The sequence below is a fragment of the Macaca mulatta genome, chromosome X (assembly GCF_049350105.2).
Source record: "Macaca mulatta isolate MMU2019108-1 chromosome X, T2T-MMU8v2.0, whole genome shotgun sequence".
NCBI lineage: Eukaryota > Metazoa > Chordata > Mammalia > Primates > Cercopithecidae > Macaca > Macaca mulatta.
In genome coordinates, this window is record NC_133426.1 from 51279914 (window position 1) to 51297118 (window position 17205).

Here is a 17205-nt window from a genome sequence, read left to right on the forward strand (position 1 = left end):
AGTATTTGTCTAACTTTTTAAAAAATGGTCAAATTGTTTTTCAAACTGTATGTAGAATTTTATATTCCCACTGGCAGTGTATGAGTCCAGTTCCTCCACAGCCTTGCCAACAATTGATGGGGGCAGACATTAAAATTTTAGACATTCTACCATCAATTATAGACTGCATTAAGAAAATGTGGCGCATATCCACCATGGAATGCTATGCAGCCACAACAAAGGATGAGTTCATGTCCTTTGTAGGGGCATAGATGAAGCTGGAAACCATCATTCTCAGCAAACTATCGCAAGGACAGAAAACCAAACACCGCATGTTCTCACTCATAGGTGGGAATTGAACAATGAGAACACTTGGACACAGGGCGGGGAACATCACACACTGGGGCCTGTTGTGGGGTAGGGGGATGGGTGAGGGATAGCATTAAGAGAAATACCTAATGTGAATGACGAGTTATGGATGCAGCAAATCAACATGGCACATGTATACATATGTAACAAACCTGCATGTTGTGCACATGTACCCTAGAACTTAAAGTATGATTTAAAAAAAATTTTTTAGACATTCTAATAGGTGTGTAGCAGATCTCGTGGTGGTTTGTTGTTGTTGTTGTTGTCGTTGTTGTTGGGGTGTGTGTGTGTGTGTGTGTGTGTGTGTGTGTGTGTTTGAAATGGAGTCTCACTCTGTTGACCAGACTGCAGTGGCGTGATCTCCACTCACTGCAACCTCCACCTCCCGGGTTCAAGCAGTTCTCCTGCCTCAGCCACCCGAGTAGCTGGGATTACAGGCGCCCACCACCATGCCTGGCTAGTTTTTGTTTCTTTTAGTAGAGACAGAGTTTCACCATGTTGGCCGGGCTGGTCTCAAACTCCAGACCTCAAGTGATATGCACACCTCAGCCTCCCAAAGTGCTGGGATTACAGGGGTGAGCCACCATGCCTGGCCTCTCATGTTTTTAATATGAATTTTCCCAATGGCTAATGATGTTGAGTATCTTTTCACATGCTGATTTGTAAATACTCTGGCAATTATTTATTGGGCTGTTCATTTTCTTACTTTGAGTTCTGAGAGTTCTTTATATATTCTGGATACAAGTCTTCTGTTAGATATGTGACTTGCAAATATCTTTTCTCACTCTATTGCTTATCTTCTTATTTTTATAGTACCTTTTGAAGAGTAGAAATTTTTAATTTTAATGAAGTCCAATTTATCAATTTCTTTTATAAATCAGGCTTTTGGTGTTGTATCTAAGAAATATTTTTCTAACTCAAGGTCATAAAGCTTTTGTTTTACATTTTTCTCAAATTTTTATATATTTAGCTCTCATATTTAGTTTTATGATCTAGGTTGAGTTAATTTTTAGATATCACTCAAGGTATAGATCAACATTCATATTTTACTTTTGGATGTGGATAACTACTGGTTCCAGGACCATTTATTGAAAAGATTAACATTTTCCCACTGAATTGCCTTTGTGCTTTTGTTGAAAATCAATTGACCATATATGTGCTGACTTTTCTGGACTCTATTCTATTACATTGAATTTCAAAGAGCCAGGACCACACTATCTTGATAACTGTTACTTTATCTTGATAACTGTTACTTTATAGTAAGTCAAAAAGACAGTTTCTTCTTTTTCAAGGTGGTTCTAGCAATTTCAGCTCTTTTATAATTCTGTAAGAATTTTAGAGCCAGCTTATCCATTTCTACTAAAAAATCTCCAGATTTATTAAATATAATTTGAGATATAATAAGGCACATATATTTAAAGTACACAAATTTGTATATATTTTGACATATGTATATACCCATGAACCATCACCACAATCAAGATAATCAATATATTCACCAAACTCCAAAAGTTTTCTCCTGCTTAACTGTAATCCCTTCCTCTTTTCCTATATCCTTACCCTGTCCATAGGCAATCAATTACCAGCAGTCTGTCACTACAGATTAATTTATATTTTCTAAATTTTATATAAATGGAATCACACAGTATGTATACTTTTATGCTCTGGCTTCTTTCAGCATACTTATTTTCAGATACATCCATATGCATTTGTTGTATATGTCAATACATTATACTGTTTTAATCAATGAGTGGCATTATATGTATATACCAAGATTTATTTAATCATTTACCTGTTGAAGGACATTTGGATTCTGTTTAATTTTTGACTATTACAAACTACTATGAATATTTTTGTATGTGTTTATATGGACATATTCTTTTCCTTTTCATGAGTGAATACCTAGGTGATGAATGACCTAGGAGATAAATATGATAGGCATATGTTTAATTTTGTAAGAAACCTCCAAATATTTTTCAAAGTGGTGGTATCATTTTACACTCCCACCACCACTGTGTGAGGTTTCCTGTTCCCTTACATCCTTGCCAAACCTTAATATCGTTTGTGTTTATAAATTTTCACATTCTAGCTGTGTAATGGTAGCACATTGTGGCTTTAGTTTGCATTTCCTTAAGAACAAATAAGGTTTGTCTTTTTTATGTGCTTGTCAGTAACATAATTTCATTTGTGAAGTGTGCAAACAAATGTGAACCTAAAACAGCCAGTCCTTCAAGATGGATTTTGAGTGGTTAATGGGACCTAAATTTAAAATACAGCCAAGCAGCCATTTGCTGACTAGAGGTCACACAGGTACTCTGAGTTTCCTGGAAAACTCATGCCTGTGTTTACCTTTGGGGCTTTCAGAGCTCACAAACCAATTGGTTGGGCTCTGAACCAACCAATCAGAGCCCACCTACCTTAGTCAAAGAGAGCTCAGTTGTATCGACCAGTTAGAGCTCAGCTGTGTTCACCAATCAGAACCAAGCAAGTCTGAATCCTACATTTGTACAAAAGGTCCTGACTGGGAACCTGGGCAAGAACTTTCTCTGTGAAAGCCAAACCATCTCTTTGTTCTCTGGAATACAGTTTTGTTTTACACAGAAGGCTGTGTCCGTTTGCAAACTGTTCATAGGAATTCAGTCTTTCCTCCAAATTCCTTTTCAGAGAACTTTTGTTTACATTCTTAGTGTCAGAAACAGAATTTGAAGCGATCCGCAACTGCTCCCAATGCCGTTTGACACAACGTATAAGCGTCTGCAAGAGCCTCCTGAGTTCTCCCGTTGTCTTCTCACTGGTGCCAGGGCTTCAGGGATAGGCTGGGGTAAGTTCTCTCAAATTCGGACTTCCTACCCTTTGTTTAAGGTCTCAGAGACTTTATTCCTTTCCTGTAGGTTCCCTCCATCCAGATCCCAAAGGAGACCTTCCTTTTGTCTCCTGGATGGGATGGGGGGGGGTCGGAGGCTTGGGAGGGTGGCCTTCCCAGCCAGTTCCCCCTATCTGGACTCTGAAGGGGGCATTACCTGTTGGCCCTAGGCTTAGTGGGGGGCCTTCCAAGTCTCAGCCAGTTCCCTCCATCTGCATCCCAGAGGTGGCCTTCCCAGTCACCCCGGGTTTAGAGTGTTGAGGGATTCAGGAGGACAAGAGAGACCTCGGGTTGAAAGAGGAGAATCTTTATTGAGTGCACTCAGGCCCAGCTGACTCCCGTCCAAAAGACTGGGCCCAGAACAAAGACAGTACCTGACTTTTATACACACTTTACAAAAGAGGGTTGGCTAGCTTGAAGCAAGCTTACAGTGGCATGAAAGCAGGGATACAGAGGCAGGACAATGACAGGATTGGACATGACTGTTGCCAAGCAACCCAGATGTTCATTGTCTAGGTTTGCCTGGGCACAGGCTTATCCTATAACCTTCACTATGGTGCCCAGGCAGCTGTAGTTCAGGCCTACTCAGGCTTCTCGTGTCCTTCGTTGTACTTCTTAGATAAAACAGAGTACTTGAAGTCACTAGTTACAGAGAACAAGAATCTATACACTCATTTCGTAAAACAAAGGAAAATTTGTTTTTGTTTTCCTTATGTTGAGGGAGTGCTGGGAGAGCCTCCAGAGCACATTAGATAATATTATCAAGACTTTTCCTGGGTCTGGGCCATGCCTGTTGCTGCCTCTGGGACAAGTCGTGTAATACAGGAAAACTTATTTCTCTTTCTTTTTAATTTTATTTTTATTTAATTTCACACCTCAATAGGGGGTCCCTCCCAGCCCAACTCAACCGGTCTATAAGGTTTCTTGGGGATGCTCATGCTAAGGGCACTGACAGGGATGCATTCATCATGTCAGTGCAATGGGTAACTCATATTTTAAGTTTATCCTGATCAGCTGCCTTCTGGCACTCCAGCTTGATTTATGAGCAAAAATTATGGTCCAGGGAATTGTAATTGGCTAGGTCTCTGGACAAAAATTATGCAGGACAATCTTTAACTTTATTGGCCAAGTGGGGCTTCTTTGAAATTCCAAAACTTGCCTATGTGCAGGCACAATTAGAAGAAAGAAAACATGGAACATTCCAGAGACAATGGGAAATCTTTTTTTCAACCAGTACTTTGAAAGTTCTAAATGAATCAAGGAGCTACCATTACCTTCTTAGGGAAAATAATTCCCAATTGAGTGAGTGCCTTAATGAAACAGAGACAAGTGCTTGTCAGATTGAAACTAAAGATGAAAAAAAGAAGCCCCCTCTGGAAGAACCTTCTTCCACTAGCCTCCCCTTGCCTGCCACTCGGCCTGTCTTCTGCACCTTTTTTCCCACCTCTACTTTATCTTTCACTCCCTCCTTCCTCTTCTACTCTTTCATTTTGAAGGGATTACATTTTCTCTAGACTCATCTGTATGTTTTCTTGTAAAATTCTGTCATAAATTCCTGTGATTTTGTTACCTTGGTATCCATTTCAGTCTTCCTCTAAAACACCCGAACCACTTGAAAAAGCTTAAATTTTCTGTGCTTTGAAATGTAAATTTGTTGCGCTGTTCTCTAAAATTCGGTAAAGGTATCAACCATGTGGGACAGATAAATGTCAGTTTATTCCATTTACAGAGAAATAGTTTGAATCTAACTGTTCTTTAAACTATGAGTTTTACCTGACTCATAGCTACAGGCTTACGATTAAAGCTACAAAATCTTTTTTGTCTGTCTGTATTTTGTGTGTGTATATGTATGTGTGTGTGTGTGTATATATATATTATATATGTATATATGTGTGTATATATATATCTGTATATTGTCTACAGAACCAAATTGGCTTATAAATAAATGAACACTTGTAAATTAAGCAAATAAACCCAAATGCTTTTCAAGTTCATGTGACAGCAATCTTTTGGTGGATGAGACTGGTCTAATATTGTTGGTTTGATGGCAATGGCTATGTCTTCTGAGTCATTAGAAAAATGCGTATATATTTAAATTTAGGGCTCTTTTATACTTATCTGGCATACAGTAATGTAAACTTGTTGATAGAAAATTTTGTTTGTGCTAGTGGCTAGATTTTTCTAGTATCTCATGAAGTCTTCTATGTAATTGTTAAGCGTGAATGAATTGAATGGATGTAAATGGGATAAAAGTTTGTAAATGAACTTTTGAAAATGATTATGTTTCATAATATGTTTACTTGGGAGGACGTTCATTGAATTAGATCATTTCCAGATAAGATGTAATTCTGAGACATTGGTTACTGAATGTGAGTTCAGGCTCATATGCTTTTGGCTTCTTATTTGAAGGAAAGAAAAGTCATTTGAGTCTGTTGGTAAATATGTCCTGTTCTGTGTTAAAAAGATATTCTGTTAGCCTATGTTTCTGGGAATTGTAAAATGTGTATTCATGGATTGTTGGTACATGACTGGCAGTTAAAAATTGCTTAAGTCCTAGGTTTTCACTGAAGATTAGGGTTACTAAGAGTTAACATTTTAATTAATGTGTGTGATTAAACAGACGAGAAATACAGTCTGTATGCAAGTGTATGAAGAGGGTAGGATGTATTTTTGGTAAGATAGATTGACGAGAAAAGAGAATAATTTTGTATAAGAAATAATCTTTTGTGGTAAATTTTTGTCCCAGAGTAAAGTGACTGGTTATTTAAGAAAGAGGAAGTATAGGAGAAAGCAGAAAATCTAAACATGTCATAAATTATCTAAACACATTATAATAGATTTATGAAAATAAAGTTTATCTCTCAATAAATTTGGTATTCATGGAATGTATCTCAAAATAATAAGCTATTTATGACAAACCCACAGCCAATATCATACTGAATGGGCAAAAACTGGAAGCATTCCCTTTGAAATCTGGCACAAGACAGGGATGCCCTCTCTACCACTCCTATTCAACATAGTGTTGGAAGTTCTGGCTAGGGCAATCAGGGAAGAGAAAGAAATAATGGGTGTTCAGTTAGGAAAAGAAGAAGTCAAATTGCCCCTGTTTGCAGATGACATGAATTGTATATTTAGAAAACCCCATCGTCTCAGCCCAAAATCTCCTTAAGCTGATAAGCAACTTCAGCAAAGTCTCAGGATACAAAATCAATGTGCAAAAATCACAAGCATTCTTATATACCAATAACAGACAAACAGAGAACCAAATCATGAATGAACTCCCATTCACAATTGCTTCAAAGTGAATAAAATACCTAGGAATCCAACTTACAAGGGATGTCAAGGACCTCTTCAAGGAGAACTACAAACCACTGCTCAGTGAAATAAAAGAGAACACAAACAAATGGAAGAACATACCATGCTCATGGATAGGAAGAATCAATATTGTGAAAATGGCCATACTGTCCAAGGTAATTTATAGATTCAATGCCATCCTCATTAAGCTACCAATGACTTTCTTCACAAAATTGGAAAAAATTGCTTTAAAGTTCATATGGAACCAAAAAAGAGCCCGTGTTGTCAAGACAATCCTAAGCCAAAAGAACAAACCTGGAGGCATCACGCTACCTGACTTCAAACTGTACTACAAGGCTACCGTAACCAAACCAGCATGGTACTGTTACCAAAACAGAGATATAGACCAATGGAACAGAACAGAGCGCTCAGAAATAATACCACACATCTACAACCATCTGATCTTTGACAAACCTGACAAAAACAAGAAATGGGGAAAGGATTCCCTATTTAATAAATGGTGCTGGGAAAATTGGCTAGCTGTAAGTAGAAAGCTGAAACTAGATCCTTTCCTTACTCCTTATACGAAAATTAATTCAAGATGGATTAGAGACTTATATGTTAGACTTAAAACCATAAAAACCCTAGAAGAAAACCTAGGTAATACCATTCAGGACATGGGCATGGGCAAGGACTTCATGTCTAAAACACCAAAAGCAACGGCAACAAAAGCCAAAATTGACAAATGGGATCTAATTAAACTAAAGAGCTTCTGCACAGCAAAAGAAACTACCATCAGAGTGAACAGGCAACCTACAGAATGGGAGAAAATTTTTGCAATCTACTCATCTGACAAAGGGCTAATATCCAGAACCTACAAAGAACTCAAATTTACAAGAAAAAAACAGCCCCATCAAAAAGTAGGCAAAGGATATGAACAGACATTTCTCAAAAGAAGACATTTATACAGCCAGCAGACACATGAAAAAATGCTCATCATCACTGGCCATCAGAGAAATGCAAATCAAAACCACAATGAGATACCATCTCACACCAGTTAGAATGGCGATCATTAAAAAGTCAGGAAACAACAGGTGCTGGAGAGGATGTGGAGACCTAGGAACACTTTTACACTGTTGGTGGGACTGTAAACTAGTTCAATCATTGTGGAAAACAGTGTGGCGATTCCTCAAAGATCTAGAACTAGAAATACCATTTGACCCAGCCATCCCATTACTGGGTATATACCCAAAGGATTATAAATCATGCTGCTATAAAGGCACATGCACACATATGTTTATTGTGGCACTATTCACAATAGCAAAGACTTGGAATCAACCCAAATGTCCATCAGTGACAGACTGGATTAAGAAAATGTGGCACATACCCACCATGGCATACTATGCAGCCATAAAAAAGGATGAGTTCGTGTCCTTTGTAGGGACATGGATTCAGCTGGAAACCATCACTCTCAGCAAACTATCTCAAGAACAGAAAACCAAACACCGCATGTTCTCACTCAGAGGTGCGAATTGAACAATAAGATCACTTGGACACAGGAAGGGGAACATCACACACTGGGGCCTATTGTGGGGAGGGAGGAGGGGGGAGGGATAGCATTAGGAGATATACCTAATGTAAATGACGAGTTAATGGGTGCAGCACACCAACATGGCACATGTATACATATGTAACAAACCTGCACGTTGTGCACATGTACCCTAGAACTTAAAGTATAATTTAAAAAAAAAAGCAAAAAAAAGAAAGAAAATAACGTTTATAAAAGGAATTTTCTGTGTGATCAGGTTGGCTACAATTGAAAGGACATTTTTTATTGGTTTTTCTAAGGATTGAGCTTTGATGTTTAGAAATGCACTGATGCAGAATTTTTAAATCTAATCCCCTGTGTTAGAACAAGATTTTCTTAAAATGCTGATTTGCTCTTAGTAAAGTTGCAGGACATTTTTATTTTTAATTCCAAAATCTCTTCCCTTAACAGCCATCCTGCAAACTATAAACAGTTTTTATTTATGCTACATTTCTTTCTTAGATCTACCTAATTTTCCTAGAAAAATTAGGAAAGGTTAGAAATGCAGCTGTCCTTTTTACTCTTGAAAAGCTATATTGTTTTGCTTGGCTGCAGTAATAATCCTCTCCTTCAATCTTTTCACCTCCAGTAATTTTTCTCCAGTTCTAACACTGATGTTATGGCCCAACGCTAAAATTTTTATCTTGAAAGTCTAGAAAGACAATGTTTCCTTCAGTACAACTTGATTCTGTATTTTTTACTTCTCTTGATGTTTCTGAATTGTTCCATGTAACCAGGAAACTTCCCATGCTGTTACTAAAAACCATGTATTCCCCTCTGCTCAAGGTACTAGTTTTCTTGTTTCCATCCCTCTTTAATATAGTGTACACACATAATCCTGGACACACTTTTCCTGTGTCTGATTAAATTCAGGTATCCTTTTCATCAGGTTTAACTTCCAGATTATCTAAATGGGCTTTCCATAAGGAGAAGCAACACACTGCAGGAGGTTTTCTTTTCTTTGCCTTTTTGATAACTGGCCTAGGAAACAAAGATTCTGTGTTTTACCAAGATAATTTCCTGTGCTTCATGTCTTTATTAGGTTTTTGATTATGTTGGGAAACTAACCTTCAGAAGAGTTCACGTTTCTACATCCAAATAGCATTCTGTATTGCTTTTAAAGTCTTTTGGTTATCACTCTGGTTAAGAGAATAAATATTATTTTACAGTCATCTGTGATTCTGTTTAATCAAGGACTTTGAACCTTTTGACATCTTTGGCAGGTATCCACAGGATCAAAATCCTAAGTCTTTTTGACCTAAAGCTAACTTTGGGATTTTCTAATTGGGCCTTGAAGAGCATAAAAGAATGTGTTTGTCATCTTGTGGAAATATTAAATGATTAGGCTTACGTGGTAAATTGTATGGGAAACATTGTTAATTGATAAGTGATTCTGGATCCTTTCTCAGTTACACTTATGGGTATATTATTAAAATATATTTCAAAACTATAGGTTCCTACAAATCTAATATGTTATCAGTCATAAACCTGGATTATTAGTATGAGTATTCCAAAAAATTACATGAAATTTGTAAAAGTCTGATGGTCCTGATGTGAAGATGTCAATTATAATTCTGGTTGTTATCTTAAAATGCTGCATATAGTAGAGGTGGCTCAATTGCCTTGTCAATTGTAAACTCTCATCAGATTTTTGACCATGACTGTTCTGGGTTTTTGTCATCCATGGTTAATGTTTTAATTCTTCTCTGGAAGCAGTTGCAATCAGCTGTAGTCCAAAATTGTTTTTCATGGAATTGCTAATCAAGATTGAGTAAAATAATGGATGATGAAATTATTGATGGGTGGATAAAAACTGTGTGCTGATTGTCATGTTCTGATTTGTCTCTGTCGCACTCGCGTGACCGATGTGTGTCCATGTAGCTCCTGTCTGGGAGCTGGAGGAAGCCTATAACACTTTTAACTGCTACCCAGCATTTGTCCCAGGAGTCCCTTTAGTGGTCAAAGTATTGCTAATTGGCACATAAGGCTATCTGTTAAGCAATTTTTAATGCCACTACTTAGTGTGTTTTTGTCTGGTGTTAGAGAAAAAAGTGGATGGCTAGTTTTCTTACAAGTTGAAAGGATTTAAAATAAGGTTTAGTGTAAATTTTGTTGAGTACAAAAGCATTCTTGATGTGTGTGAGCCTAGAAAAGATAATTACCCCTTTACTCGGCTTTCTGGGTGTCTGGTCAAGATTGAGTACTGCTGAGAATATTTAGAACTTAGGCAACTGGGAACTAGAGAGTAAGGGTTGCTTTGGTTTGGATGCTAATGGTGATATTTTTCCCCTGGGAGAAAAAAAGATTGAGTAAAACAAAATAGTTTACATAAAATTAAGTAATTGACAAGGATATTGTTTTTATGACTTATTGAAAACATTGTTTTTTCCTTAAATGTTTTGTTCTACAGATTTAATAAAACTTTCTTTCATAAGCTATCTGTAGTATGCAATAATTTGGTAAAGTATCTTTTTATGAAAGGTGGGAGCATTTGCTTTTTCTCCCTAATTGATTTCTCAAAAATTCAGAAACTAGTCACAAGTATTCTTATTTTTATTTATATAAGTTCAATAAAAATTTGCTGTCTCTTTATAAGCAGGATATAATTGGAAACATTGGCTATGTTATCAAGGTTTTGACTGATATGTCATATTTATGAATATGCATAAAATACCTGGCTTTAGGAGTTCCCAGCCTTAGTGAATGAGTAGACATTGTCACTTCCTGGAGGGCCCAGGAACCTTAAGATTTTAAGTAACATTTAAAGCCTGCCGTGCATTGGTTTTCTAGCCTCAACAGGTTTTTAAATCTGGGATTCCTATATGATCAATGTGGAGATAAAAAGTTACATTTCTGAAGAAAAACTAAAGTACACCTGTTATTAGATTGTAACCCTGTGCATTGTTTTTAAGTTCTTACCTACGTGCAGACCGCACTAGATCCTGAATTATCCTAATTTCTCTAATATTTGGCTACAACTAATCCTGATAAAGTATCCCAACCCTCTTCCCCCAAGCAAAATTACACATAATTTGGGGACATTAAAGGTACATCTCCCCTACTTAAAACTAACCAGGTATTAATTAATTAGGTATTAAAATTGGAGATGAACCAGTCAGAGCTCTGGATGACACAGGAACTACTCTGTCTATCCTTAATTTTGACACACTTTCCACATCCCCTCTCTGGAGTTCTGAATTCATCCAGATGGTTGGGGTAGCCAACCAACCTATGATTCTTAAATCTCTATGTATACCCTTCCAGCTTGGGCCCCTCACTCTCAGTCATTGCCTTTTGCTTGTCTCATTGTCCCACATTCACCTCATGGGAAGAGACTTTTTAGAAACTTGCTGTGCCTATATTTCCTTGTCCCAAAAAGAGGAAGTAAGTTATAAGCTTGAGCTGTCCTTGCCAGGAGATTTTGTCAAAAAAAAGGGCTTTTACCTAAGTTTCCATCTGTTCAGTTAGCCTCGCTAATGCTACCTACCCTGATCTCTGAAAGCTACCTGAGAGTCTTCAGGCATGATTCAACACCAATGATAACCCCTCAGATTATGAAGATGACAGTGGTAGACATTCCCAAGGATTCCATTTACCAAGAGGAGTTAACCCTAGTGAAGGAGCTAGATAAGGAAGTTTTTTGGAGTTCTGATTTGAACTAGGCCCTGCTTGGGATGAATATATGATCAGAAACCTTTACTACACTGTTAACAAAATTGCCTATACCACTAACTGGACCATCAGGGTGTAACAGAGGTCCCTAGACTTCTTTGCTTGTATGGCCCTAGGCAACTGCATTACTTTAGACTATTACCTTGCTGTACAAGGTGGTGTTTGTGCTGTTGCTAACACTTCCTACTGCACCTGGGTAAATACTTTCAGTCAGGTTGAATTAGAAACATGTAAGATCCTAAAGCTGGTCAAATCTTTGAAAGGAACATCTTCACAAAGCCTCCTGGATGGCTTACTGGACCAAATTTCTGATTTCCAAATATTTTCAGCTGGCTCCCCACCAGATCCCTTCAATGTCCTACCCTACAAGTATTAATAATCCTCTCATATTTGGGCTAAGCATTTGACTCCTGTTTAAAATTCTTCTATCCTGTTTTAATAGATGCCCACAAGAGACTTCCCACTAGTATCATGTTGACCCAATGCTTTTAAGACTTTAAAATCACTCCAGCTGGAAACCAGAACCAACTTAACCCAAGAGACTTTGATTCAAATGCAACAGTACCTGAGTGCCTCTCATAAGTAAATGGCTCTGGTTGCTCAATTGGCCACTGCCCTGCCATTAGGATTCCTGCACAGGACTAGACAGACTCACAGCAGGTATCAGCTGTGTGTTGCAGTGGCCCTTTATGAGTTTGGGGATGTTCTCTCTACTTTTAGTTTTCAGACAGCTCTTTTTAGGAAAGGATGTTGGATTTTTGTGAAATGTTTTTTGTCTCTCTATATACTGATGAATCTTTTATCTTCATATTTTAATTGTAATTTGATGTAGTACTGGTTTTTGAAGTTTTATTTTATATTTAATTGACAGATAAAAATTGTATATATTTATGGTGCATAATATGATGTTTTGATACTAAACTTTATGGAATGATCAAATCAGGCCAAATAATGTATCCATAATCTTAAACACATCATTTATTTGTGGTTAGAACACTCCAAATTCTTTTAGCCATTTTGTAATATAAAATACATAATTATTAACTGTACTCACCACACTGTATAATGGATCAACAGTACCTATTCTTTCTGTGCAACTAAAACTTTGTATCCTTTGACCAACAGCTCCACTTTACCCCTCATCTGCACCCCAGTATCCACAGCCTCCCTTCCAACCTCTGGTAACTACCATACTACTCTATTCTTCTTTGAGTTCCCATTTTTTTAGGTTCTATATATAAGTGAGATCATGCGTATTTATCTCTTAGTGCCTGGCTTATTTCACTTAGCGTACTGTCCTCTAGGTCCATCTATGTTATCACAAATGACAACATTTCTTGCTTTTTTAGTATTTTATTGTGTGTATATATATCACATTTATTTAGTCCATTCATTGGTTGATGGGCACTTCTGTTGTTTCCATATCTTGGCTATAGTGAATAATGCTGCATTGAGTATAGGAGTGCTAATATCCCTTCAACATACTGATTTCAATTCCTTTGGATATATACCCACAAGTGGGATTGCTGGATCATATGGTAATTATATTTTTAGTTTTCTGAGGGACTTCCATACTGTTTTCAAAAATGGCTGTACTAACTTACAATACCACCAACTGTGTACAAGGGTTCCCTTTTTTCTACATCTTCACCAACATTTGTTATCTTTCATCTTTTTTTTTTTTATCATATCCAGTCTAACAGGTATGAGGTGATAGGTCATTGTGGTCTTCATTTACATTTCTCTGATGATTAGCGATGTTGAGCACTTTTTGTGTATCTGTTGGTCATTCATATGTCTTTTTACATTTTTTTACTTTTTTTTTTTTTTTAGAGACAGGGTCTTGCTCTGTCACCCAGGCTGAAGTGTAGCGATGCAATTATAGCTCACTGCAACCTCAGATTCCTGTGCAACCTCAAATTCCTGGACTCAAGCAATCCTCCCCCTTCAGCCTCCCAAGCAGCTAGGACTACAGGCACATGCTACCATGCCTGGCTAATTTTTTAAAAAATTCTAGAGATGGGGTCTTGCTATATTGCCCAGGTTGGTCTTAAACTTCTGGCCTCAAGCAGTCCTCTCACCTCAGCTTCCCAAAGTGCTGGGATTACAGGCATGAGCCACCATGTCTGGCCTTTGTGTGTGTGTGTGTGTGTGTGTGTGTGTGTGTGTGTATGTGTGTGTGTATACAGACAGTGTGTATGTCTTCTTTTGCAAAACATCAATTCAGGTCCTTTGCCCATTTTTAAATAGGGCTATTTGTTTTCTTGTTATTGAGTAGTTTGAGTTCCTTGTATATTTTGGATATTAGCCGCTTATCTGACATATGATTTGCAAGTATTTTGTCCTTATCTGTGGGTTGTCTCTTTATTGTGTTGTTGTTTGTTTTGTTGTGCAGAAGTTTTTAGTTTGATGCAATTTCATTTTTCTATTTTTGCTTTCATTGCCTGTGCTTCTGGGGTCATATAAAAAAAAATCTCTCTTCCTATACTACTGTTATGGAGCTTTTTCCCTGTTTTCTTCTAGTAGTTTTACAGCATCATGTCTTACATTTAAGTCTTTAATCCATTTTGAGTTGATTCTTCTATAAGGAGTGAGATGAGTCCATTTTCATTCTTCTGCATGTGAATATGAGATTTTCCCAGTATCATTTATTGAAGAGGATGGCTGTGATCATATTGTGGTTAGTACTTTCAGTTGTGTATTATTCCTATTTTAAATATTACATTACTTGATTTGTTAAATATTTTAAAATTTTTCCATCTGTGTTCATGATGAATGTGTCTGGCAGTTTTTTCTTTTGATATCTTTGGTTTTCTGTAAGAGCAATGGAAAGAATTTGTATAGAATTGTTATTATTTCTTCCATAAATGTTTGGTAAAATGCAATACTAAAATCATCTGGTCCTGGAGTTTTCCCTGTGAGAACGTCTTTAACTACAGCATCAGTTTTTTAAATAGATATAGGGTTGTTCAGATTCTGTATTTCTTCTTGAGTAAGCTTTGATAGTGTAAGACTTTCAAAGAATTTGCACATTTCTTAAAGATTGTCTAATTCGTTAGCATTAAGTTGTTCTTAATATTCCGTTTTAACCATTTAAAAATCTGTAGAACCTCTGGTGATGTTTCTTCTTTTATTCCTGATATTAATTATTTGCAATGGGAGGTTTATTAATTTTATTGATCTTCTCAAAGAAATATATTTTTTTTGAGACAGGGTCTCACTTTGTCGTTGCCCAGGCTGGAGTGCAGTGGCATGATCATGGCTTACTGCATCATCGACCTCCCTGGCTCAGGTGATTCGCCCACCTCAGCCTCTTGCGTAACTGGGACTACAGGCACGCACCACCACACCTGGCTAATTTTTGTATTTTTTTTGTAGAGACAGGGATTCACCATGCTCCCCAGGCTGATCTTGAACTCTTCATCTCAAGCCATCTGCCCACCTCGGCCTCCTAAAGTGCTGAGATTACAGGCGTGAACCACTGTGCCCAGCCCTCAAATAACTATTTTTAAATTGCACTAATTTTTTTTTTTTTTTACTGTTTCATTGACTTTTTTTTTTTTTTTTTTTTTTTTTTACTTTTTTTTAACTATTTTTTTACTTTTTTTTACAGGCTTTTTTTTTTTTAACAGTTTAAAGAATAATTAATAAAGATCAAAACAAAAATCAATGAAATAAAGTGCAATAATATAGGAGGGGCAAAATAGTTTAAATAGTGAAACTTTTTAAAAACTGTCTTACCTCTACTATGTTATTGCATCTTATTTCACTGATCTTTGATTTGGTCTTTACTCTTTAAAATGCTTAATTTGGATTTCATTTGCTCTCTTATTCTCTTGTATTTTAAGGTGGAAACTGAGACCATCAATTTCAGCTTTTGTTCTTTTCTAATATTAGGTTTTATTACTATAAAATTTTCCCTAAGTAAGGCTTTACTAAATCCCATAAATTTTGAAAGAGTTTTCATTTAGTTCAGAATGTTTTCCGATATTTCTTTTGATTTCTTGTTAAACTCAATGATTGCCTAGAACTGTCTTATTTAGCTTCCAAATATTTGGAGATTTTCCACATAACTTTCTAGTATTGATTCCTATTTTAATTCCACTATAGTCAGATGACATACTTTTTATAGCATGCATTTAAGTTTATTGAGACTTATTGTATGGTCCAGGATGTGGTCTACCTTGGTAAATTATTTGTGTAATTGAAAAGATATAGTCTTCTGTGGTGGGGTGGAATGTTGTGTAAATGCCTTGATAGTGTTGTTCAAGTATTCTGTATTCATACTGATTTTGTATTTTCTTGGTTTTTGTTTTGTTTTTGTTTTTGTGGTTGTTTGAGATGGAGTCTTGCTGTGTCACCCAGGCTGGAATGCAGTGGCATGATCTCAGCTCACTGCAACCTCCACCTCCTGGGTTCAAGTGATTCTCCTGCCTCAGTCTCCCAAGTAGCTGGGATTACAGGTGCCCGCCACCATGACCGGCTAATTTTTGTATTTTTAGTAGAGGTGAGGTTTCACCATGTTGTCCAGGCTGGTCTCGAACTCTTGACCTCAGGTGATCCGCCCACCTCTGCCTCCCAAAGTGCTAGGATTACAGGCGTGAGTCACTGTGCCTGGCCTATTGCCTTGTTTTATAAATTACTGAGAAAGTAATATTGAAATCTTAGACATACTTGTGAAAATTTCTATTTGTCCTTTTAGTTCTATCATCTTTTCTTAATTTTTTTTGCAACTCTGTTACTAAGTATATACATATTTAGGATTTTATGTCATTTTAATGTATTGACCACTTTGTTATTGTGAAGTGACCAAGCGACTCTCTTTGTTCTTGCTCTGACATATATTTTGTTGGGTTAATAATGTAGTCACTCTAGCATTCTTTTGATGAGTGTTATCTTCTGCAAACTTCTCTCTTTAAGCAATTTATGGTTTAGTATTTAAAGTGGGACAGATATACCTTGGATTTTTTCCCCTGTCTGATGATCACTACCTATTAACTAGAGTGATTAAATAATTTACAATTTAAAGTGATTACTGATATGGTTAGATTTAAATCTACCATCTTGGTATTTGTTAGCTATTTATCCAATCTGTTATTTGTTTCCTTTTGCCTTTTTCTCTGATTTCTCTTGGATTGAGAGTTTTTTCTTCTTCTGATATAAAATTCTCATAACGTAATAGTCTCTCTTTTAAAGTGTACAATTCAGTGGTTTTTAGTATATTCACCAGAGCTCTGGAGTTGGGAACAGGAATCTGATTTTCCAGGAAATAACCCCACTCTACAAATGAGCACTGGACAAGGATGGCAGCCCTTGATCTTTTTGGCTTGCCCTGCCAGCCATGGAACCTTTGCTTTATAGAGGAATGGAGGAATGTGGGTCAGAGGCAATCAGTGCCCCAGTGTTCTTCGCCTGTTGCATCTGGGATTCGAGCTTTTAC

At 36.9% G+C, this 17205-nt stretch overlaps 1 non-coding gene across 1 annotated transcript; it reads left to right on the top strand.

The window, feature by feature from the left end:
* Positions 1-9871: 9871 nt before the first annotated feature.
* LOC114675218 (small nucleolar RNA SNORD43) lies at positions 9872-9934 on the top strand. The gene has a single exon (XR_003726307.1). It is a non-coding gene; the product is annotated as a small nucleolar RNA SNORD43 (small nucleolar RNA).
* The last annotated feature ends 7271 nt before the right edge of the window (positions 9935-17205 follow it).